A 26640-nucleotide genomic window follows, 5' to 3' on the forward strand; every position below is an offset into this window, starting at 1 on the left:
GCCGCAGTTGATGGATAGTGCTCTCCACTTTCACCGGATCTAGCTTCTCCTTCGGAGGTGGAGTTTTCTTTGCAAAATGGGTCCTCAATTCGGCATGACATATCTCCTTGTTTTCCTCCTTGGTCCTCTAATATGGTAACTTTTCGAGAGGCTTGAGAGATGGACCGTATCTGAATTGCCTCCCGCCTCTGCTTGTACTGCTAGCCGCCGGAGCGAAGGAGGCGTCTATCTTCCTCTTAAGAGAAGGAGGCAGGCTACTGTGATGCGCCGGACGAGCCGGAGCGACGGATTTGTCTTCCAATGTTGCCGACGAGGCGAAGGAGGAGGCGGACCACTCTGATGCACCGGAGTAGGCGAAGTTCCCTCACGCGTCGAAGGAGCTAGAGAAGGAGGTGGTGTGTCCTGATCACTCACTGGAGTAGGAGGAGGACGGGGAGGAGGCGGAGTGCCCTGACTCGTCAGAGGAGGAGGACGAGGCGGAGGCGTCTAGTTTGGAAGCTTGATGAACTCCTTCTATCATAGACACGTACTCCCGAGAGCACGAACCAGCTGAATCTCCCCTTCACCTGTAGGGTGGTCAAGCTCGAGCTGCTCAAATTCCTCCATTACTTGATCCACTATCACAACAACATAGCCATGTGCAATCGAAAGGCTGTCACAAGTTCCGTTGGGTTGAGGAGGTTCAACACAGGCGACAACCGCCTTGAAAGCGAGGTTCCAACAATTCATCATAAGCTCGCAACGTTGAGCCTCCGTGATAGTATCCACGGGGTAGCTAGGAGCTGTGAAGTCATGCTGAACGGGCTCCGTGGAAGCCATGCTGCTTCTCCGCTGAGATGGTGGGGTACCTTCTGGGGTAGCTTCGTGCCGCTGAGATCGTTGGCCGGCAGCTTGCTGGCTCTCAAGTTCTCAAGCTTTTGTAGTCTTCCCTTGATCTGTTGCATGTCGCTCAGCTCCGCTTTCCTCTTTCTCTGCCAGCTTCTGTTAGGAAACCCAAACTTCCACGGAACGGAGCCTGCTGCACCTCATGTTTTTCCAGGGTGCTCAGCATTCCCTAGGGCCTTAGTCAGCTCGTCTTTCTCTCTGTCTGGAATGAATGTCCCTTCCGGCGCTGCGGCGATACACTTCTGAAGCTTGATCATGGGTATTGCAAGTTGCTCGTCCGTCCAACAGCACTTCCCTGTTTCAGGGTCCAAAGATCCCCCAACCCCGAAGAACCAAGTCCTTGAATGGTCTGGCCAGCTCAATGTCTGTGGTTGGACCCCTTTTGGAATCAGGTCATTCTCAGCATTTTCCCACAACGGCCGGGATTTGATACTAATTCTTTGCGGCATTGTTCTTGTTTGTCTCCGACATTTTCATACCCTTGTCCGATGACTCGTAGGCCACAAATGCGGGACAACGATCTCTTATCTCCTCAAATTGGTCGGTGAATTCTGGAGTCTTCCCTTTGTCGACAAACATTGATTTCAAATCATTATTCCCCCTCCGGAATAGATGTGCCATCTTCTTAAGAGCACACGCCTTGACCAGTGGCTCTATAACTGGCTTATTCGGATCCTCTTCTGGCGGTAGTCTGAAATTTGCCTTGAGTGCAGTCCAAAGATCATCTTTCTGCCTATCAGTGACATAATCACCTTCATGGTCGTCATCGCCCTTTGGCTTATTCCATTGCTTGATGCTGATCGGGATGTTATCCCTAGCAATAGCTCTGCATTGAGCAGAAAATGTGTCCTTGGTCTGGAGGGGTAGAATAGGTAGGCCATCATCCGCTAGTGCTGTGATCGTGAACTTTTCATCCATGCGCAACCTTCTCTTCGGTCCTCGTCTCTTTACTGAAGTTTGGCTCGATTAGGAGGGCTATAAAAGAAGAAAGAAGAGTTAATATATGTACATACCTTTGGGCTTAATTAATATATATACATCACCGGACTTAGAAACATATTCCTCCTCCGTTCGGTCACCGGGGCCGTCATCATGGTCTCCTTCTTCCTCCGGCCTTCGGTCGCCGGAGCCATCATGATCATGTCCTTCCTCCTCCATTGTTCGATCATCTGAGCCGTCATCCTCTCCTTCTAGACCATCGGTGTCGTCGAGATAGGACAAATAATCACCAAGCATTATCTCCCCCAACAACTGTTCTCTTTGATCCATATAGTTTTTGCAAATATTTCAGCTCCTTGTATGAATAACCGAATTACACGAACTTCTATGTTTTAAACATGCACATATTTTTTTATATTTCATTACCAAATGTTGAATAGTTCATAGATGTACGTTATGATATATAATGCAATAGATCTCAAGAGGCAAAAAGGTTTTCTTTCAGTTAGAACCAATCATCAACTTAATATATCTTGAATTTAATCTCGAATACATCTCTAGTATAATCTCTTCCACTCGCGGTTCATCATCAAACTGATCACCCAAAGAGCTGTCGTTGTACTGAGGCACGGGCGGTGGAAACCCACACAGAAGGAACCATAATAGGATCATAGCTTGGGTGAGATCCGTGAAGAATGTGCCAGGTATTGGAGAACCTGCCGTCCAACGCAACCAAGTAGTGATGGACGTGCTCGTCCTCCTCCCTCACACGGCGAAGTACCTCCTCCCCGGGGGCCGGCTGCCTCCGCACCGATAGTGGCCCACGCAACCGCCAACAAAGAAGCTCCGGGTCTACAACGGGAGCATGATTCCTCACCAAAATGCGTACCCCAGAAGGTAGCACCTCCCAGTGCCAGCCCGGCTGTGCCTAGTCCCGCACATGCTGGCACCTATCAAGCAGGTGGTCGCCACCGAGTCGACGACGAGGATGCGTGATGGGCATTGTCGATGTTGAGAACAATTTCTACAATTATTTAAAGCCCTACTATTCAAAGAATAAATATGGAATTAATATATTTAAAGCCCTCATCTTTTACCGCAAAAAAATAAATCTAAAACTAAACCTAAAATACATATAAAACTAAAATACATCTAAAACTAAATTTGCAAAAGCTTTGACTCATGTTTGACTCATCCAATTTAATATGAAATATAAAACTAAAATACATCTAAAACTCATCTTTGACTCACCGAGGCCGATGGGCTCGGGGCGGCGACGACGACGGGCTCGGGGGGCGGCGACGACGACGACGGGCTCGGGGGTGACGACGACGGGCTCGGGGCGGCGTTAACGGGCTCGGGGGCGATGAAGACGGCCTCTGGGCGGCAACGGCGACATGCACGGGGGCGGGGACGATGATGCGCTCGAGGACGGCGGCGACGATGAGGAGGACAGGATCGGGGGTGGCGATGACGACGAGGAGGAGGACGGGCTCGGGGTGGCAGCGACGACGAGAAGGGCGATCGGCTCGAGACGGCGGAGATGACGAGGAGGACGGGCTCGGGGGGCAAATAGGAGAGTTTGGGGGAAATTTGGACAACTCCCTCCTATATGCGAAAACCATTGGTCCCGGTTCGAGGCACAAACCGGGACCAATGCACCCCTTTCGTCCTGGTTGGTGCCCCAAACCGGGTCTAAAGGCCGATTTCCAGCATTCCAAAGGCCGAGAAGAAGAGACCTTTAGTCCCGGTTGGTGCCAATATCCGGACACAAAATGACGTCTTTCGTGTCCGCTGGTGGCATAAACCGGAACTAAAGGCATGTGCCTGCCACAGTCGCGGTGCCGTTGGATGTTTAGTCCCAGCTCGCTAGCCAAGAGAGCCCGGGAGTGGTTTATAAGAGCTGGTTCGCAGACCCTCTCGAGCTCCTCTCAACTACTGGCTTCCGGGCCTAATTTGTCACTGCGTGTGGGCCTAATGGGCCTTCTGCGAGACGGAATCCTGGCCCAACTCTCTCGTTGGGTTTCTCGTCGTATTCAGGCCGTGGTGGCCCAGTCGGTGGTTTTTTTAAATCTAGTTTTTTTGTTTTGTTTTTAGTTAGTTTTATTTTCTTACTAACTATCCTAAAAAATAGATTTTTGAGTGATTCTTTTTCCTGCTATTTAATATTACTGTGTTTTTATGATTATATTCAATTTGCTAGGTTTTAGGTTAATTTAAATGACTCTTTCAATCAAAAAGAGATTTGTTACAAAAGGGATTTAATTTTTTTGAACTTATTTGAACTCAAGAATTTTTGTGTGTTCAAAATGCACCACTCAAGGCCACATCATCAATTTTCAACACTTTCCGAGTTCATTTGGTATTTTTCATGCATTTACTAATTTTTTTGAGCTAAATGGCCCAAAAATTGAAAATCACTACAAACGAACTCTGAATAGGTTGAAATTTGGCATGGTATCATCATTTCACCCACATAGCATGTGCTAAAAAGTTGATAGGGTTGCGGAAAAAACTGGATTCACTTCGTGTACAAATCGGACAATCTCTTTCAAAGTATCCGGGTTTCTTACGAAAACTCATCTGTTACAAAAGGGAATTCATTTTTTGAACTTATTTGAACTCAAGACTTATTGTGTGTTCAAAATGCACCATTTAAGGCCACATCATCAATTCTCAACACTTCCCGAGTTCATTTGGTATTCTTCATGCATTTACTGATTTTTTTGAGCTAAATGGCCCAGAAATTGAAAAGCACTACAAATGAACTATGAATAGGTTGAAATTTGGCATGGTATTATCGTATCACCCACACAGCATGTGCAAAAAGGTTGAGAGGGTTCCGAGAAAAATTGGATGCACTTCGTGTACAAATCGGACAATCTCTTTCGAAGTATTAGGGTTTCTTACGAAAACTCATCTGTTACCAAAGACATTTCATTTTTTTGAACTTATTTGAACTCAAGAGTTTTTGTGTGTTCAAAGTGCACCATTCAAGGCCACATCATCAATTTTCAACACTTTCCGAGTTCTATTTATCATGCATTTCCTCATTTTTTTGAGCTAAATGGCCCAGAAATTAAAAAGCATGGTATCATCATTTCACCCACATAGCATGTGCTAAAAAGTTGAGAGGGTTGTGGCAAAAACTTTATGCACTTCGTGTACAAATTGGACAATCTCTTTCGAAGTATCATGATTTCTTACGAAAACATATCTGTAACAAAAGGGATTTCATTTTTTGAACTTATTTGAACTCGAGACTTTTTGTGTGTTCAAAATGCACCACTCAAGGCCACATCATCAATTTTGAACACTTTCCGAGGTCATTTGGTATTTTTCATGCATTTACGGTTTTTTTGATCTAAATGGCCCAGAAATTGAAAATCACTACAAACGAACTCTGAATAGGTTGAAATTTGGCATGGTTTCATCATTTCACCCACATAGCATATGATAAAAAGTTGATAGGGTTGTGGAAAAAACTAGATTCACTTCATGTACAAATCGGAAAAATGTCTTTCGAAGTATCAGGGTTTCTTACGAAAACTCATCTGTTACAAAAGGGATTTAAATTTTTTGAACTTATTTAAACTCAAGACTTATTGTGTGTTCAAAATGCACCATTTAAGGCCACATCATCAATTCTCAACACTTCCCGAGTTCATTTGGGATTTTTCATGCATTTACTGATTTTTTGAGCTAAATGGCCCAGAAATTGAAAAGCACTACAAATGAACTCTGAATAGGTTGAAAGTTGGCATGGTATCATCATTTCACCCACATAGAATGTGCTAAAAAGTTGAGAGGGTTGCGGCAAAAACTACATGCACTTCGTTTACAAATCAGACAATCTCTTTCGAAGTATCGGGGTTGCTTACGAAAACTCATCTATAACAAAAGGGATTTCATTTTTTTGAACTTATTTGAACTCAAGACTTTTTGTGTGTTCAAAATGCACAATTCAAGGCCACATCATCAATTTTCAACACTTTCCGAGTTCATTTGGTATTTTTCATGCATTTACTGATTTTTTGAGTAAATGGCCCAAAAATTGAAAAGCACTACAAATGAACTCTGAATAGGTTGAAATTTGGCATGGTATCATCAATTAACCCACATAGCATGTGCTACATTGTTGAGAGGGTTGCGGCAAAAACTGGATGCCCTTCGTGTACAAATCGGACAATCTCTTTCGAAGTATCAGGGTTTCTTACGAAAACTCATCTGTTACAAAAGGGATTTCATTTTTTTAACTTATTTGAACTCAAGACTTTTTGTGTGTTCAAAATGCACCATTCAAGGCCACATCATCAATTTTCAACACTTACCGAGTTCATTTGTTATTTTTCATGCATTTACTGATTTTTTGAGCTAAATGGGCCAGAAATTGAAAAGCACTACAAATGAACTCTGAATAGGTTGAAATTTGGCATGGTATCATCATTTCACCCACATAGCATATGCTAAAAAGTTGAGAGGGTTGTAGAAAAATTGTTAGCACTTCGTGTACAAATCGGACAATCTCTTTCGAAGTATGAGGGTTTCTTACGAAAACTCATTTGTTACAAAAGGGATTTCATTTTTTTGAACTTATTTGAACTCAAGACTTTTTATTTGTTCGAAATGCACCATTCAAGGCCACATCATCAATTTTCAACACTTTCTGAGTTCATTTGGTATTTTTCATGCATTTACCGATTTTTGAGCTAAATGGCCCAGAAATTGAAAAGCACTACAAATGAACTACAAATAGGTTGAAAGTTGGCATGGTATCATCATTTCACCCACATAGCATGTGCTTAAAAGTTGAGAGGGTTGCGGAAAAAATTGGATTCACTTCGTGTACAAATAAGACAATCTCTTTCGAAGTATCAGGGTTTCTTTCGAAAACTCAACTGTTACAAAAGGGATTTCATTTTTTTGAACTTATTTGAACTCAATACATTTTATTTGTTCAAATTGCACCATTGAAGGCCAAGTCATCAATTTTCAACACTTTACAAGTTCATTTGGTATTTTTCATGCATATACTGATTTTTTGAGGTAAATAGTACCATCATTTCACCCACAGCATGTGCTAAACAGTTGAGAGTGTTGCGGGAAAAACTCGATGCACTTCGTGCACAAATCGGACAATCTCTTTCAAAGTATCAGGGTTTCTTACGAAAACTCATCTGTTACAAAAGGGATTTCATTTTTTTACTTATTTGAACTCAAAACTTTTTGTGTGTTCAAAATGCACCATTCAAGGCCACATCATCAATTTTCAACACTTTCCGAGTTTATTTTGTATTTTTCATGCATTTTATGATTTTTTTAGCCAAATGGCCCAGAAATTGAAAAGCACAACAAATGAACTCTAAATAGGTTGAAAGTTGGCATGGTATCATCATTTCACCCACATAGCATGTGCTAAAGAGTCGAGAGGGTTGCATAAAAACTGGAAGCACTCCGTGTACAAATCGGACAATTTCTTTCGAAGTATGAGGGTTTTTACGAAAACTGATCTGTTACAAAAGGGAGTTTGTTTTTTTGAACTTATTTGAATTCAAGACTTTGTGTGTGTTCAAAATGCACCATTCCAGGCCACATTATCAATTTTCAATACTTTCAGAGTTCATTTGGTATTTTTCATGCATTTACTGATTTTTTTGAGCTAAATGGCCTAGAAATTGAAAAGAAGTACAAATGAACTCTGAATAGGTTGAAAGTTGGCACGGTATCACCATTTCACCCATATAGCATGTGCTAATAAGTTGAGAGGGTTGCGGCAAAAACTGGATGCACTTCGTGTACAAATGGGACAATCTTGTTCGGAGTATCAGGGTTTCTTACGAAAACTCATCTGTTACCAAAGGGATTTCATTTTTTTGAACTTATTTGAACTCAAGACTTTTTCTTTGTTAAAAATGCACCATTGAAGGCCACATCATTAATTTTCAACAAATTTGAGTTCATTTGGTATTTTTCATGCATTTACTGATTTTTTGAGCTAAATGGCCCAGAAATTGAAAAGCACTACAAATGAAGTATGAATAGGTTGAAATTTGGGATGATATCATCATTTCACCCACATAGCATGTGCTAAAAAGTTGAGAGGGTTGCGGAAAAAACTGGATGCACTTCGTGTACAAATCGGAAAATCTCTTTCGAAGTATCATGATTTCTTAAGAAAACTTATCTCTTACAAAAGGGATTTCATTTTTTTTGAACTTATTTGAACTCAAGACTTATTGTGTGTTCAAAATGCACCATTCAAGACCACATCATAAATTTCAACACAATCCGAGTTCATTTGGTATTTTTCACGCATTTATTGATTTTTCTGAGCTCAATGGCAGAGACATTGAAAAGCACTACAAATGAACTCTGAATAGGTTGAAAGTTGGCACGGTATCACCATTTCACCCATATAGCATGTGCTAATAAGTTGAGAGGGTTGCGGCAAAAACTGGATGCACTTCGTGTACAAATGGGACAATCTTGTTCGAAGTATCAGGGTTTCTTACGAAAACTCATCTGTTACCAAAGGGATTTCATTTTTTTGAACTTATTTGAACTCAAGACTTTTTCTTTGTTAAAAATGCACCATTGAAGGCCACATCATTAATTTTAAACAAATTTGAGTTCATTTGGTATTTTTCATGCATTTACTGATTTTTTGAGCTAAATGGCCCAGAAATTGAAAAGCACTACAAATGAAGTATGAATAGGTTGAAATTTGGGATGATATCATCATTTCACCCACATAGCATGTGCTAAAAAGTTGAGAGGGTTGCGGAAAAAACTGGATGCACTTCGTGTACAAATCGGAAAATCTCTTTCGAAGTATCATGATTTCTTAAGAAAACTTATCTCTTACAAAAGGGATTTCATTTTTTTTGAACTTATTTGAACTCAAGACTTATTGTGTGTTCAAAATGCACCATTCAAGACCACATCATAAATTTCAACACAAACCGAGTTCATTTGGTATTTTTCACGCATTTATTGATTTTTCTGAGCTCAATGGCAGAGACATTGAAAAGCACTACAAATGAACTCTGAATAGGTTGAAATTTGTCACGGTATCATCATTTCACGCACATAGCATGTGATAAAAAGTTGAGACGGTTGCGGAAAAAAAATGGATACACTTCGTGTACAAATCGGACAGTCTCTTTCGAAGTACGAGGGTTTCTTACGAAAACTCATTTGCTACAAAAGGGATTTCATTTTTTTGAACATATTTGAACTCAATACATTTTATTTGTTCAAATTGCACCATTGAAGGCCAAGTCATTAATTTTCGACACTTTACAAGTTCATTTGGTATTTTTCATGCATATACTGATTTTTTGAGGTAAATAGTATCATCATTTCACCCACAGCATGTGCTAAACAGTTGAGAGGGTTGCGGGAAAAACTCGATGCACTTCGTGTACAAATCGGACAATCTCTTTCAAAGTATCAGGGTTTCTTACGAAAACTCATCTATTACAAAAGGGATTTCATTTTTTTACTTATTTGAACTCAAAACTTTTTGTGTGTTCAAAATGCACCATTCAAGGCCACATCATCAATTTTCAACACTTTCCGAGTTTATTTTGTATTTTTCATGCATTTAATAAATTTTTTTAGCCAAATGGCCCAGAAATTGAAAAGCACAACAAATGAACTCTAAATAGGTTGAAAGTTGGCATGGTATCATCATTTCACCCACATAGCATGTGCTAAAGAGTCGAGAGGGTTGCAGAAAAACTGGAAGCACTCCGTGTACAAATCGGACAATCTCTTTCGAAGTATGAGGGTTTTTACGAAAATCATCTGTTACAAAAGGGAGTTTGTTTTTTTGAACTTATTTGAATTCAAGACTTTGTGTGTGTTCAAAATGCACCATTCCAGGCCACATTATCAATTTTCAATACTTTCAGAGTTCATTTGGTATTTTTCATGCATTTACTGATTTTTTTGAGCTAAATGGCCTAGAAATTGAGAAGAAGTACAAATGAACTCTGAATAGGTTGAAAGTTGGCACGGTATCACCATTTCACCCATATAGCATGTGCTAATAAGTTGAGAGGGTTGCGGCAAAAACTGGATGCACTTCGTGTACAAATGGGACAATCTTGTTCGAAGTATCAGGGTTTCTTACGAAAACTCATCTGTTACCAAAGGGATTTCATTTTTTTGAACTTATTTGAACTCAAGACTTTTTCTTTGTTAAAAATGCACCATTGAAGGCCACATCATTAATTTTCAACAAATTTGAGTTCATTTGGTATTTTTCATGCATTTACTGATTTTTTGAGCTAAATGGCCCAGAAATTGAAAAGCACTACAAATGAAGTATGAATAGGTTGAAATTTGGGATGATATCATCATTTCACCCACATAGCATGTGCTAAAAAGTTGAGAGGGTTGCGGAAAAAACTGGATGCACTTCGTGTACAAATCGGAAAATCTCTTTCGAAGTATCATGATTTCTTAAGAAAACTTATCTCTTACAAAAGGGATTTCATTTTTTTTGAACTTATTTGAACTCAAGACTTATTGTGTGTTCAAAATGCACCATTCAAGACCACATCATAAATTTCAACACAAACCGAGTTCATTTGGTATTTTTCACGCATTTATTGATTTTTCTGAGCTCAATGGCAGAGACATTGAAAAGCACTACAAATGAACTCTGAATAGGTTGAAATTTGTCACGGTATCATCATTTCACGCACATAGCATGTGATAAAAAGTTGAGACGGTTGCGGAAAAAAAATGGATACACTTCGTGTACAAATCGGACAGTCTCTTTCGAAGTACGAGGGTTTCTTACGAAAACTCATTTGCTACAAAAGGGATTTCATTTTTTTGAACATATTTGAACTCAATACATTTTATTTGTTCAAATTGCACCATTGAAGGCCAAGTCATTAATTTTCGACACTTTACAAGTTCATTTGGTATTTTTCATGCATATACTGATTTTTTGAGGTAAATAGTATCATCATTTCACCCACAGCATGTGCTAAACAGTTGAGAGGGTTGCGGGAAAAACTCGATGCACTTCGTGTACAAATCGGACAATCTCTTTCAAAGTATCAGGGTTTCTTACGAAAACTCATCTATTACAAAAGGGATTTCATTTTTTTACTTATTTGAACTCAAAACTTTTTGTGTGTTCAAAATGCACCATTCAAGGCCACATCATCAATTTTCAACACTTTCCGAGTTTATTTTGTATTTTTCATGCATTTAATAATTTTTTTTAGCCAAATGGCCCAGAAATTGAAAAGCACAACAAATGAACTCTAAATAGGTTGAAAGTTGGCATGGTATCATCATTTCACCCACATAGCATGTGCTAAAGAGTCGAGAGGGTTGCAGAAAAACTGGAAGCACTCCGTGTACAAATCGGACAATCTCTTTCGAAGTATGAGGGTTTTTACGAAAACTCATCTGTTAGAAAAGGGAGTTTGTTTTTTTGAACTTATTTGAATTCAAGACTTTGTGTGTGTTCAAAATGCACCATTCCAGGCCACATTATCAATTTTCAATACTTTCAGAGTTCATTTGGTATTTTTCATGCATTTACTGATTTTTTTGAGCTAAATGGCCTAGAAATTGAAAAGAAGTACAAATGAACTCTGAATAGGTTGAAAGTTGGCACGGTATCACCATTTCACCTATATAGCATGTGCTAAAAAGTTGAGAGGGTTGCGGCAAAAACTGGATGCACTTCGTGTACAAATGGGACAATCTCTTTCGTAGTATGAGGGTTTCTTACGAAAACTCATTTGCTACAAAAGGGATTTCATTTTTTTTAACATATTTGAACTCAATACATTTTATTTGTTCAAATTGCACCATTGAAGGCCAAGTCATCAATTTTCAACACTTTACAAGTTCATTTGGTATTTTTCATACATTTACTGATTTTTTGAGCTAAATGGCCCAGAAATTGAAAAGCACTACAAATTAACTCTAAATAGGTTTAAAGTTGGCATGATATCATCATTTTACCCACATAGCATGTCATAAAAATTTGAGAGGATTGTGGCAAAACTGGATCCACTTCGTGTAGAAATCGGACAATCTCTTTCGAAGTATCAGGGTTGCGGCAAAAACTGGATCCATTTCGTATCCAAATCGGACAATCTCTTTCGAAGTATCAGGACTTCTTACAAAAACTCATCTGTTACAAAAGGGATTTCATTTTTTAAACTTATTTGAACGCAAGACTTTTGTGTGTTCAAAATGCACCATTCAAGGACACATCATCAGTTTTCAACACTTCCTGAGTTCATTTGGTATTTTTCATGCATTTACTGGGTTTTTTCAGCTAAATGGCCCATAAACTGAAAAGCACTACAAATGAACTATGAATAGGTTGAAAGTTGGCATGGTATCATCATTTCATACATATAGCACGTGCTAATAAGTTGAGAGGGTTGCGGCAAAAACTGGATGCACTTCGTGTTAGAATCGAACCAATCTCTTTCGAAGTATGAGGGTTTCTTACGAATACTTATCTTTGCAAAATGGATTTCATTTTTTTGAACTTATTTGAACTCAAGACTAGTTGTATGTTCAAAAGGCACCATTCAAGGCCACATCATCAATTTTCAACACTTTCCGAGTTCATTTGGTATTTTTCATGCAGTTACTGATTGTTTTAGCTAAATTGCCTAGAAATTGAAAAGCACTACAAATGAACTTTGAATAGTTTGAAATTTGGCATGGTATCATCATTTAAGCCACATAGCATGTCCTAAATTTTTGAGAGGGTTGCGGCAAAAACTGGATGCACTTCATGTACAAATCGGACAACCTCTCAAAAATTTGTTAAGAAAACTATCACGGTTTCTTATGAAAACTCATCTGTTACAGAAGGGATTTCATTTGTTTGAACTTATTTGAACTCAAGACTTTTTGTGTGTTCAATATGCACCATTCAAGGCCACATCATCAATATTCAACACTTTCCGAGTTCATTTGGTATTTTTCATGCATTTACTGATTTTTTTGAGTAAATGGTCCAGAAATTGAAAAGCACTACAAATGAAATCTGAATAGGTTGAAATTTGGCATGGTATCATCATTTCACCCCACATAGCATGTGCTAATTTGTGGAGAGGGTTGCGGCAAAAACTGGATGCACTTCGTGTAGAAATTGGACAATCTCTTTCGAAGTATCAAGGTTTCTTACGAAAAGTCATCTGTTACAAAAGGGATTTCATTTTTTTGAACTTATTTCAACTCAAGACTTTTTGTGTGTTCAAAATGCACCATTCAAGGCCACATCATAAATTTTCAACACTTACCGAGTTCATTTGTTATTTTTCATGCATTTACTGATTTTTTTGAGCTAAATGGCCCAGAAATTGAAAAGCACTCCAAATGATCTCTGAATAGGTTGAAATTTGGCATGGTTTCATAATTTAACCCACATAGCATGTGCTAAAAAGTTGAGAGGGTTGTAGAAAAACTGGAAGCACTTCGTGTACAAATCGGACAATCTCTTTCGTAGTATGAGGGTTTCTTATGAAAACTCATCTGTTACAAAAGGGATTTCATTTTTTTGAACTTATTTGAACTCAAGAGTTTTTCTTTGTTCAAAATGCACCATTGAAGGCCACATCATTAATTTTCAACAAATTTGAGTTCATTTGGTATTTTTCATGCATTTACCGATTTTTTGAGCTAAATGGCCCAGAAATTGAAAAGCACTACAAATGAAGTATGAATAGGTTGAAATTTGGGATGATATCATAATTTCACCAACATAGCATGTGCTAAAAAGTTGAGAGGGTTGCGGAAAAAACTGGATGCACTTCGTGCACAAATCGGAAAATCTCTTTCGAAGTATCATGATTTCTTAAGAAAACTTATCTCTTACAAAAGGGATTTCATTTTTTTTGAACTTATTTGAACTCAAGACTTATTGTATGTTCAAAATGCACCATTCAAAACCACATCATAAATTTCAATAAAATCCGAGTTCATTTGGTATTTTTCATGCATTTATTGATTTTTCTGAGCTCAATGGCAGAGACATTGAAAAGCACTACAAATGAACTCTGAATAGGTTGAAATTTGGCACGGTACCATCATTTCACCCACATAGCATGTGATAAAAAGTTGAGACGGTTGCGGAAAAAAATGGATACACTTCGTGTACAAATCGGACAGTCTCTTTCGAAGTACCAGGGTTTCTTACGAAAAATCATTTGCTACAAAAGGGATTTCATTTTTTTGAACATATTTGAACTCGAAACTTTTTGTGTGTTCAAAATGCACCATTTAAGGCCACATCATCAACTTTCAACACTTTCTGAGTTCATTTGGTATTTTTCATACATTTACTGATTTTTTGAGCTAAATGGCCCACAAATTGAAAAGCACTACAAATGAACTCTAAATAGGTTTAAAGTTGGCATGATATCATCATTTTACCCACATAGCATGTCATAAAAAGTTGAGAGGATTGTGGCAAAACTGGATCCACTTCGTGTAGAAATCGGACAATCTCTTTCGAAGTATCAGGGTTGCGGCAAAAACTGGATCCATTTCGTATCCAAATCGGACAATCTCTTTCGAAGTATCAGGACTTCTAACAAAAACTCATCTGTTACAAAAGGGATTTCATTTTTTAAACTTATTTGAACGCAAGACTTTTGTGTGTTCAAAATGCACCATTCAAGGACACATCATCAATTTTCAACACTTCCTGAGTTCATTTGGTATTTTTCATGCATTTACTGGGTTTTTTGAGCTAAATGGCCCATAAATTGAAAAGCACTACAAATGAACTATGAATAGATTGAAAGTTGGCATGGTATCATCATTTCATACAGATAGCACGTGCTAATAAGTTGAGAGGGTTGCGGCAAAAACTGGATGCACTTCGTGTTAGAATCGAACAATCTCTTTCGAAGTATGAGGGTTTCTTACGAATACTTATCTTTGCAAAATGGATTTCAATTTTTTGAACTTATTTGAACTCAAGACTAGTTGTATGTTCAAAAGGCACCATTCAAGGCCACATCATCAATTTTCAACACTTTCCGAGTTCATTTGGTATTTTTCATGCAGTTACTGATTGTTTTAGCTAAATTGCCTAGAAATTGAAAAGCAATACAAATGAACTTTGAATAGTTTGAATTTGGCATGGTATCATCATTTAAACCACATAGGATGTGCTAAATTTTTGAGAGGGTTGCGACAAAAACTGGATGCACTTCATGTACAAATCGGACAACCTCTCAAAAATTTGTTATGAAAACTATCACGGTTTCTTATGAAAACTCATCTGTTACAGAAGGGATTTCATTTGTTTGAACTTATTTGAACTCAAGACTTTTTGTGTGTTCAATATGCACCATTCAAGGCCACATCATCAATTTTCAACACTTTCCGAGTTCATTTGGTATTTTTCATGCATTTACTGATTTTTTTTAAGTAAATGGTCCAGAAATTGAAAAGTACTGCAAATGAAATCTGAATAGGTTGAAATTTGGCATGGTATCATCATTTCACCCCACATAGCATGTGCTAAATTGTTGAGAGGGTTGCGGCAAAAACTGGATGCACTTCGTGTAGAAATTGGACAATCTCTTTCGAAGTATCAAGGTTTCTTACGAAAAGTCATCTCTTACAAAATGGATTTCATTTTTTTGAACTTATTTGAACTCAACAATTTTCGTGTGTTCAAAATGCACCATTCAAGGCCACATCATAAATTTTCAACACTTACCGAGTTCATTTGTTATTTTTCATGCATTTACTGATTTTTTTGAGCTAAATGGCCCAGAAATTGAAAAGCACTCCAAATGATCTCTGAATAGGTTGAAATTTGGCATGGTTTCATAATTTAACCCACATAGCATGTGCTAAAAAGTTGAGACGGTTGTAGAAAAACTGGAAGCACTTCGTGTACAAATCGGACAATCTCTTTCGTAGTATGAGGGTTTCTTACGAAAACTCATTTGTTACAAAAGGGATTTCATTTTTTTGAACTTATTTGAACTCAAGACTTTTTCTTTGTTCAAAATGCACCATTGAAGGCCACATCATTAATTTTCAACAAATTTGAGTTCATTTGGTATTTTTCATGCATTTACCGATTTTTTGAGCTAAATGGCCCAGAAATTGAAAAGCACTACAAATGAATTATGAATAGGTTGAAATTTGGGATGATATCATCATTTCACCCACATAGCATGTGCTAAAAAGTTGAGAGGGTTGCGGAAAAAACTGGATGCACTTCGTGTACAAATCGGAAAATCTCTTTCGAAGTATCATGATTTCTTAAGAAAACTTATCTCTTACAAAAGGGATTTCATTTTTTTTGAACTTATTTGAACTCAAGACTTATTTTGTGTTCAAAATGCACCATTCAAGACCACATCATAAATTTCAATACAATCCGAGTTCATTTGATATTTTTCACGCATTTATTGATTTTTCTGAGCTCAATCTCAGAGACATTGAAAAGCACTACAAATGAACTCTGAATAGCTTGAAATTTGGCACGGTATCATCATTTCACCCATGTGATAAAAAGTTGAGACGGTTGCGGAAAAAAATAGATACACTTCGTGTACAAATCGGACAGTCTCTTTCGAAGTACTAGGGTTTCTTACGAAAACTCATTTGCTACAAAAGGGATTTCATTTTTTTGAACATATTTGAACTCGAAACTTTTTGTGTGTTCAAAATGCACCATTTAAGGCCACATCATCAACTTTCAACACTTTTTGAGGTCATTTGGTATTTTTCATACATTTACTGATTTTTTGAGCTAAATGGCCCAGAAATTGAAAAGCACTACAAATGAACTCTAAATAGGTTGAAAGTTGGCATGATATCATCATTTTACCCACATAGCATGTCATAAAAAGTTGAGAGGATTGTGGCAAAACTGGATATACTTCGTGTAGAAATCGGACAATCTCTTTCGAAGTATCAGGGTTGCGGCAAAAACTGGATCCATTTCGTATCCAAATCGGACAATCTCTTTCGAAGTATCAGGACTTCTTACAAAAACTCATCTGTTACAAAAGGGATTTCATTTTTTAAACTTATTTGAACGCAAGACTTTTGTGTGTTCAAAATGCACCATTCAAGGACACATCATCAATTTTCAACACTTCCTGAGTTCATTTGGTATTTTTCATGCATTTACTGGGTTTTTTCAGCTAAATGGCCCATAAATTGAAAAGCACTACAAATGAAGTATGAATAGGTTGAAAGTCGGCATGGTATCATCATTTCATACAGATAGCACGTGCTAATAAGTTGAGAGGGTTGCGGCAAAAACTGGATGCACTTCGTGTTAGAATCGAACAATCTCTTTCGAAGTATGAGGGTTTCTTACGAATACTTATCTTTGCAAAATGGATTTCAATTTTTTGAACTTATTTGAACTCAAGACTAGTTGTATGTTCAAAAGGCACCATTCAAGGCCACATCATCAATTTTCAACACTTTCCGAGTTCATTTGGTATTTTTCATGCAGTTACTGATTGTTTTAGCTAAATTGCCTAGAAATTGAAAAGCACTACAAATGAACTTTGAATAGTTTGAAATTTGGCATGGTATCATCATTTAAACCACATAGCATGTGCTAAATTTTTGAGAGGGTTGCGGCAAAAACTGGATGCACTTCATGTACAAATCGGACAACCTCTCAAAAATTTGTTATGAAAACTATCACGGTTTCTTATGAAAACTCATCTGTTACAGAAGGGATTTCATTTGTTTGAACTTATTTGAACTCAAGACTTTTTGTGTGTTCAATATGCACCATTCAAGGCCACATCATCAATTTTCAACACTTTCCGAGTTCATTTGGTATTTTTCATGCATTTACTGATTTTTTTGAGTAAATGGTCCAGAAATTAAAAAAGCACTACAAATGAAATCTGAATAGGTTGAAATTTGGCATGGTATCATCATTTCACCCCACATAGCATGTGCTAAATTGTTGAGAGGGTTGCGGCAAGAACTGGATGCACTTCGTGTAGAAATTGGACAATCTCATTCGAAGTATCAAGGTTTCTTACGAAAAGTCATCTGTTACAAAAGGGATTTCATTTTTTTGAACTTATTTGAACTCAAGACTTTTCGTGTGTTCAAAATGCACCATTCAAGGCCACATCATAAATTTTCAACACTTACCGAGTTCATTTGTTATTTTTCATGCATTTACTGATTTTTTTGAGCTAAATGGCCCAGAAATTGAAAAGCACTCCAAATGATCTCTGAATAGGTTGAAATTTGGCATGGTTTCATAATTTAACCCACATAGCATGTGCTAAAAAGTTGAGAGGGTTGTAGAAAAACTGGAAGTACTTCGTGTACAAATCGGACAATCTCTTTCATAGTATGAGGGTTTCTTACAAAAACTCATTTGTTACAAAAGGGATTTCATTTTTTTGAACTTATTTGAACTCAAGACTTTTTCTTTGTTCAAAATGCACCATTGAAGGCCACATCATTAATTTTCAACAAATTTGAGTTCATTTGGTATTTTTCATGCATTTACCGATTTTTTGAGCTAAATGGCCCAGAAATTGAAAAGCACTACAAATGAAGTATGAATAGGTTGAAATTTGGGATGATATCATCATTTCACCCACATAGCATGTGCTAAAAAGTTGAGAGGGTTGCGGAAAAAACTGGATGCACTTCGTGTACAAATCGGAAAATCTCTTTCGAAGTATCATGATTTCTTAAGAAAACTTATCTCTTACAAAAGGGATTTCATTTTTTTTGAACTTATTTGAACTCAAGACTTATTGTGTGTTCAAAATGCACCATTCAAGACCACATCATAAATTTCAATACAATCCGAGTTCATTTGGTATTTTTCACGCATTTATTGATTTTTCTGAGCTCAATGGCAGAGACATTGAAAAGCACTACAAATGAACTCTGAATAGGTTGAAATTTGGCACGGTATCATCATTTCACCCATGTGATAAAAAGTTGAGACGGTTGCGGAAAAAAATGGATACACTTCGTGTACAAATCCGACAGTCTCTTTCGAAGTACCAGGGTTTCTTACGAAAACTCATTTGCTACAAAAGGGATTTCATTTTTTTCAACATATTTGAACTCGAAACTTTTTGTATGTTCAAAATGCACCATTTAAGGCCACATCATCAACTTTCAACACTTTCTGAATTCATTTGGTATTTTTCATACATTTACTGATTTTTTGAGCTAAATGGCCCAGAAATTGAAAAGCACTACAAATGAACTCTAAATAGGTTTAAAGTTGGCATGATATCATCATTTTACCCACATAGCATGTCATAAAAAGTTGAGAGGATTGTGGCAAAACTGGATCCACTTCGTGTAGAAATCGGACGATCTCTTTCGAAGTATCAGGGTTGCGGCAAAAACTGGATCCATTTCGTATCCAAATCGGACAATCTCTTTCGAAGTATCAGGACTTCTTACAAAAACTCATCTGTTACAAAAGGGATTTCATTTTTTAAACTTATTTGAACGCAAGACTTTTGTGTGTTCAAAATGCACCATTCAAGGACACATCATCAATTTTCAACACTTCCTGAGTTCATTTGGTATTTTTCATGCATTTACTGGGTTTTTTCAGCTAAATGGCCCATAAATTGAAAAGAACTACAAATGAACTATGAATAGGTTGAAAGTCGGCATGGTATCATCATTTCATACAGATAGCACGTGCTAATAAGTTGAGAGGGTTGCGGCAAAAACTGGATGCACTTCGTGTTAGAATCGAACAATCTCTTTCGAAGTATGAGGGTTTCTTACGAATACTTATCTTTGCAAAATGGATTTCATTTTTTTGAACTTATTTGAACTCAAGACTAGTTGTATGTTCAAAAGGCACCATTCAAGGCCACATCATCAATTTTCAACACTTTCCGAGTTCATTTGGTATTTTTCATGCAGTTACTGATTGTTTTAGCTAAATTGCGTAGAAATTGAAAAGCACTACAAATGAACTTTGAATAGTTTGAAATTTGGCATGGTATCATCATTTAACCCACATAGCATGTGCTAAATTTTTGAGAGGGTTGCGGCAAAAACTGGATGCACTTCATGTACAAATCGGACAACCTCTCAAAAATTTCTTATGAAAACTCATCTGTCATAGAAGGGATTTCATTTGTTTCAACTTACTTGAACTCAAGACTTTTTGTGTGTTCAAAATGCACCATTTAAGGCCACTTCATCAATTTTCAACACTTTCTGAGTTCATTTGGTATTTTTCATGCATTTACTGATATTTTTGAGCTAAATAGCCCAGAAATTGAAAAGCACTACGAATGAACTTGGAATAGGTTGAAAGTTGGCATGGTATCATCGTTTCACCCAGATAGCATGTGCTAAAAAGTTGAGAGGTTGCGGCAAAAACTAGATGCACTTCGTGTACAAATCGCACAATCTCTTTCGAAGTACTGGGGTTTCTTACGAAAAGTCATGTGTTACAAAAGGGATTTCTTTTTTTTTGAACTTATTTGAACTCAAGACATTTTGTGTGTTCAAAATGCACCATTCAAGGCCACATCATCAATTTTCAACAATTTCTGAGTTCATTTGGTATTTTTCATGCATTTACCGATTTTTTGAGCTAAATGGCCCAGAAACTAAAAAGCACTACAAATGAAGTATGCATAGGTTGAAAGTTGGCATGGTATCATCATTCACCCACATAACATGTGCTTAAAAGTTGAGAGGGTTGCGGAAAAAACTGGATCCACTTCGTGTACAAATCGGACAATCTCTTTCGAAGTATCAGGGTTTCTTACAAAAACTCATCTGTTACAAAAGGGATTTCAATTTTCTCAACTTATTTGAACTCAAGACTTTTTATGTGTTCAAACTGCACCATTCAAGGCCACATCATCAATTTTCAACACTTTCCGAGTTCATTTTGTATTTTTCAAGCTTTTACTGATTGTTTTGAGCTAAATGGCCCATAAATTGAAAAGCACTACAAATGAACTCTGAATAGGTTGAAAGTTGGCATTGTAGTATAATTTCACCGACATAGCATGTGATAAAAAGTTGAGACGGTTGCGGAAAAAAATGGATGCACTTCGTGTACAATTCGGACAATCTCTTTCGACGTACCAGGATTTCTTACGAAAACTGAATTGCTGCAAAAGGGATTTCATTTTTTTGAACGTATTTGAACTCGAGACTTTTTGTGTGTTCAAAATGCACCATTTAAGGCCACATCATCAACTTTCAACACTTAATGAGTTCATTTGGTATTTTTCATGCATTTACTGATTTTTTGAGCTAAATGCCCAGAAATTGAAAAGCACTACAAATGAACTCTAAATAGGTTTAAAGTTGGCATGATATCATCATTTTACCCACATAGCATGTCATACAAAGTTGAGAGGGTTGTGGCAAAACAGGATCCACTTCGTGTATAAATCGGACAATCTCTTTCGAAGTATCAGGGTTTCTTACAAAAACTCATCTGTTACAAAAGGGATTTCATTTTTTGAACTTATTTGAACGCAAGACTTTTGTGTGTTCAAAATGCACCATTCAAGGACACATCATCAATTTTCAACACTTCCTGAGTTCATTTGGTATTTTTCATGCATTTACTGGGTTTTTTCAGCTAAATGGCCCATAAATTGAAAAGCACTACAAATGAACTATGAATAGGTTGAAAGTTGGCATGGTATCATCATTTCATACACATAGCACGTGCTAAAAAGTTGAGAGCGTTGCAGCAAAAACTGGATGCACTTCGTGTATGAATCGAACAATCTCTTTCGAAGTATGAGGGTTTCTTATGAATACTCATCTTTGCAAAATGGATTTCCTTTTTTGAACTTATTTGAACTCAAGACTAGTTGTATGTTCAAAAGGCACCATTCAAGGCCACATCATCAATTTTCAACACTTTCCGAGTTCATTTGGTATTTTTCATGCATTTACTGATTGTTTTAGCTAAATTGCCTAGAAATTGAAAAGCACTACAAATGAACTTTGAATAGGTTGAAATTTGGCATGGTATCATCATTTCACCCACATAGCATGTGCTAAATTTTTGAGAGGGTTGCGGCAAAAACTGGATGCACTTCATGTACAAATCGGACAATGTATTTCAAACTATCACGGTTTCTTATGAAAACTCATCTGTTAAAGAAGGGATTTCATTTTTTTGAACTTATTTGAACTCAAGACTTTTTGTGTGTTCAAAATGCACCATTTAAGGCCACATCATCAATTTTCAACACTTTCTGAGTTCATTTGGTATTTTTCATGCATTTACTGATTTGTTTGAGCTAAACAGCCCATAAATTGAAAAGCACTACGAATGATCTCTGAATAGGTTGAAAGTTGGCATGGTATCATCATTTCACCCAGATAGCATGTGCTAAAAAGTTGAGAGGGTTGCGGCAAAAACTGGATGCACTTCGTGTACAAATCGGACAATCTCTTTCGAAGTACTGGGGTTTCTTACGAAAAGTCATGTGTTACAAAAGGGATTTCTTTTTTTTAAAACTTATTTGAACTCAAGACTTTTTGTGTGTTCAAAATGCACCATTCAAGGCCACATCATCAATTTTCAACACTTTCCGAGTTCATTTGGTATTTTTCATGCATTTACTGATTGTTTTAGCTAAATTGCCTAGAAATTGAGAAGCACTACAAATGAACTTTGAATAGGTTGAAATTTGGCATGGTATCATCATTTAACCCACATAGCATGTGCTAAATTTTTGAGAGGGTTGCGGCAAAAACTGGATGCATGTCACATCCCTAACCCTTAAGGAAGATAGCATTGTGCTCATGTCTTCTTTGCATTTGCATCTAAGAAGCTTCAACCAAAACAACAAAGTGGCAAAGGAAAAACTTAAAACCCTAGCCACCAGTTCAATTAAAGGAAATTTCAACTAGTTCAAAATCAATGAACCCAAAATGGCCTCAAGAAATGTTCAAACTTTCTGATAAATCATGAAAGTAAATGAGCATTGGAGAAAAATATTTTCTTGACACTTTAAGCATTTTTAAATAAATGCAAAAGCTACTGGTTTCAAATTTAAAAATTGAAATCAAAAACTATAATTTTCCAAAAATGTTGAAAACCATGGAAATGAGTGAGGATATTATAACAAATATTTCAGGAGGTCTAAAATAGTTTTTACTTTTTGTTTTGGAGCTGAATTAATTAGCAATACAATAATTAGCAAAACAGAAAAACAAAAAAACAGAGGAAATGGAAAAAGACTTACCTGTCGCCCAAGCCTGACCCGGCCCATCTCCCCGCTCGTCCCCTCCCTCGCGCCAGTAGGCAGCAGGAGGTGGCCGCCGCCTCCTCCGGTGCGGCCACGCACCTACGTGCGTGCCTGGTCGCCGGTTCGCGCTGGCGACGACGGGGATAAGCTCCCCAGAGCTTCCCCTATCAATTCCCCGCCTCGGTTCTTCCCCTCCTCCCGGATCCCCTCCTTCTCCCTCCTGCCGCCATTAGAGCCGAGCTCGAGCTCGAGCTGCCCGTGCCCCTGGCCATAGGATCCCCTCCCAGAGCACGCCATTAGCTCCGCCTCGTCGCCCTGGCCGTCTCTGCAGAAGCCGAAGCCTCCTCGAGCCCTGCAACGCCCACAACGCCGTCGTCCTCCACCTCCGGCCGCCGGACCTCTCCCGTCGATTCGTCTCCACCAGGCCTTCCCCGAGCCGTCTAAGCTCTGCTCTGCACTCCCTGTGAGCATGCGGTCGTTTCCCCTAAGTTTTCCCCATCGATCCCCTCCTCTAGCCCTAGTTTCATTGGAGCCCGACGAGGAGCGCTGCTGCCGCTCGTCGCCGGTAGCCCTCCTATGTCCAGCTCGTCCTTCCGAGGGCACCAACAGCTCCAGGACGACGCGTAGATGCCGTAGCAGCTAAGAACCGAGCGTAGATCCCTCTGATTCAAAGACCCCGATGACGCCCGAGCCTTGGCCGCCACCAAGCTCGTCGCCGGCGTCATCTCCGGCCAGATCAGCCCCGGCTAGGTGCAGAAATGAAGCTGCGGGAGACGTGCCGTTCCTCTGGTGCTCTCCGCGCAGCATTTGGCCCCCTGTGCGCCGTTTCCGAGCCCCTCCGCCGTGCTGGTGGTCACCGGAGGCTCCCCGCCGGCGAGGACGACCTCGCCACCGGTGGAGGTCGACGTGGCAAGCTAACCCAGCCGATTAGTGACTTAATCACTCGCTGACAAGTGGGCCCAAGGCCAAGTCAAACCTCAGTTAGGGCTGGTCAGCGCGGGATTAGTCCCAGAGAGGCTGACCAGTGGGGCCCCCTTGTCAGGTTTGACCTGAACAGGTCGGCTGACCTGCTGACGTCAGCCTGATGCAATAAATAGAATTTCCAGTTTAAAACTAATTCAGGAAATTGATAAAATTTGTAAAAATCATAGAAATTAATCTGTAACTCCAATGAAAATAATTTATATATGAAAAAGTATCAGAAAAATTCAAGGATTCTGATTATGCTATTTTCAACTATGTTTGAAAAAGTTACAGAACCCTAAATTGTGAAATAAGGAATAATTCAATTCTTTTAATCACTTTATAAATGGAATTTGCAAAAATATTCAAATTTCATTATATATGCAATGATCACACACTGCCCTAGATATAAATCAGTACCATAACATGACATTTCATGCATGTTAACATTAGGTTGATCTGAGCATCAGGTCGAATCAATTAAACCGGTATCCGAGAAAACCCGTTTGAATTACTATTCGAATGTGATTCAAATCAACTCTAAACCTAAAACATCTTGATTATAATAACTTATCACTTTGCATCCTCATGCCATGCTCATGCATCATTTTGATTGCATATGATTGTTATTGAATGTTGCCATTCATTTCGGTAGGCTCCGCACCCCCGGATTCCACTGAATATCCGTTTGACGGATATCGTTCCTCCTCTGAGAAACAAGCCAAGCAACCCTTTTGATCATCCCGATAACTCCTATGTTCTTGCTCCTGCACCTATTTATTGCATTAGGATCAAATGCTTCAACTGCTTTTGCCACGATAGTTGGACCCACTTCCTTTGCATGACTTAACCTTGTCACAGTAAATAGCCGAACCTTGCAACCTAGCATACCTGGTAGTTGCTTGAGCTATGATGTGCCTTATCCTGCTATGCATGCTATGCTTAGAGTTGTGTATGGTCTGTCATCTGGGAGATGAACAGAAATGTGGAATGTGTTCGGTGAGCAAAGGGTTGTGTGTTGAACTTGATTTGGTAAAGGTACCGGTGAAAGGCTGTGTAGGAGTACATGGCGGGTTGTTTCATTGGAATCGTCCTTAGGAACTGACTTCCGTGTATGTAATCCAAGACTAGATACTACCACATGCTGGGCCCTGAAATATGACCCCGCTCGGCCTATTAATCGCGTAGTACTCGGTCCAGGAGTTGCAAGTAGTTTTTGGTGTTTATAGTAATGCTGGAGGCCGTGCATGGTGCTGACCTGAGAGGTGGACCGTGATGCGGTAGGCAGTGGCACGGTGTACCAAGTGGCACCCGGATGGTGGGCTTGGGAACCCTATGCACATCGTTTGAGGCCGTGGCGGAAACCTCGGCCGGACTTCCGTACGGGTTACTCTCAGATAGGCGATAAACCTGGACTAGGTACTAGTGTGGTTAACGGTCGTGGCCGACTCCCTCGCTGGGCTTCCGCTTGAAGGTTGCCGAGGTGCATGACGTGCACATGGCGATAAGTGGCGGGAGCATGTGTGACGAAGTACACCCCTGCAGGGTTATGATCTATTCGAATAGCCGCGTCCGCGGATATGGACTACTTGGAGACATATGTTGTTCATAGATAACTTCAATGGCTACTCATAAAATTGTCAAGATAAGCGTGAGTGTCGTGGACGGCATTCCGTATGGAGACAGAATGATTCCATGATAGTGTATTGTTGTGGTGTTAGTGGACTCGGGTGGGAGAAATCAAGTTGTCAAAACTAATTTCAAAAAGCAAGTTGTCTAGCCACGAGTCAACTGCTGGCTTCCCGCATGAAACCCCACAATACCTTTTGATACCTTGCATGAGTAGTTAGTTCTCCTAAAGTCTTGCTAAGTACCTTCGTACTCATGTTTGCTTAATAAATGTTGCAGAGGTTGCTAATGACCCTAATGGAGGGTTCTTCGTAGACATCGACGACGACGAGTAGCTGGTGTCCCACCTACGATCCGGCCCTACGTCGGCTCTGTAGTATAGTCAGGCCACGTGCCTACTAGTTGCCCTGTCTGTACTCAGACAGTTTATAACTCTTCCGCTGGCTTGTATTGTATGACTGCTATTATGGGTCGTGAGACCCTTAATGTGTAATATTATGTGTGTGGCTCTTCCGAGCCTCTTAAATAAAGCTTGTATGTTTATGGTTATGTTGTGATGCCATCGATGTATCTATACATATCGGTATGCCATGCGTACGTGTGTCGTACTTGATATGTATGGGGTTCGATTACCTAGTCGTGAACTTTAGTAGCACTCCTTACAAAGAAATGCCCCTTTGTGGTCCAACGAGCCTTGGTAGTTCGCTACTGCTCCAGAAACATTGGTTGACCGGCATGTGTCCTTCTTAGCTGCTGTGTCTGTCCCCTTTGGGGAAATGTCACGTGATGTAATGGAGTCCTTGTAGCTTGCTACGACTCGTCTACATTGGCCGGTGACCGACACCTGCTTTGTTGGGTCATGTATGCCTGTCCTTGTGCGGAACTGCCACTTTGGTTTATGACTAGACATGTCGATCCGGGTTCTTTGACATTGGATTGCTAGCGATACTATCGCATACGCGAGTCAAAATACGCAAACGGTCCC

Source organism: Hordeum vulgare, chromosome 6H, assembly GCF_904849725.1.
Source record: "Hordeum vulgare subsp. vulgare chromosome 6H, MorexV3_pseudomolecules_assembly, whole genome shotgun sequence".
NCBI classification, from domain to species: Eukaryota; Viridiplantae; Streptophyta; class Magnoliopsida; order Poales; family Poaceae; genus Hordeum; species Hordeum vulgare.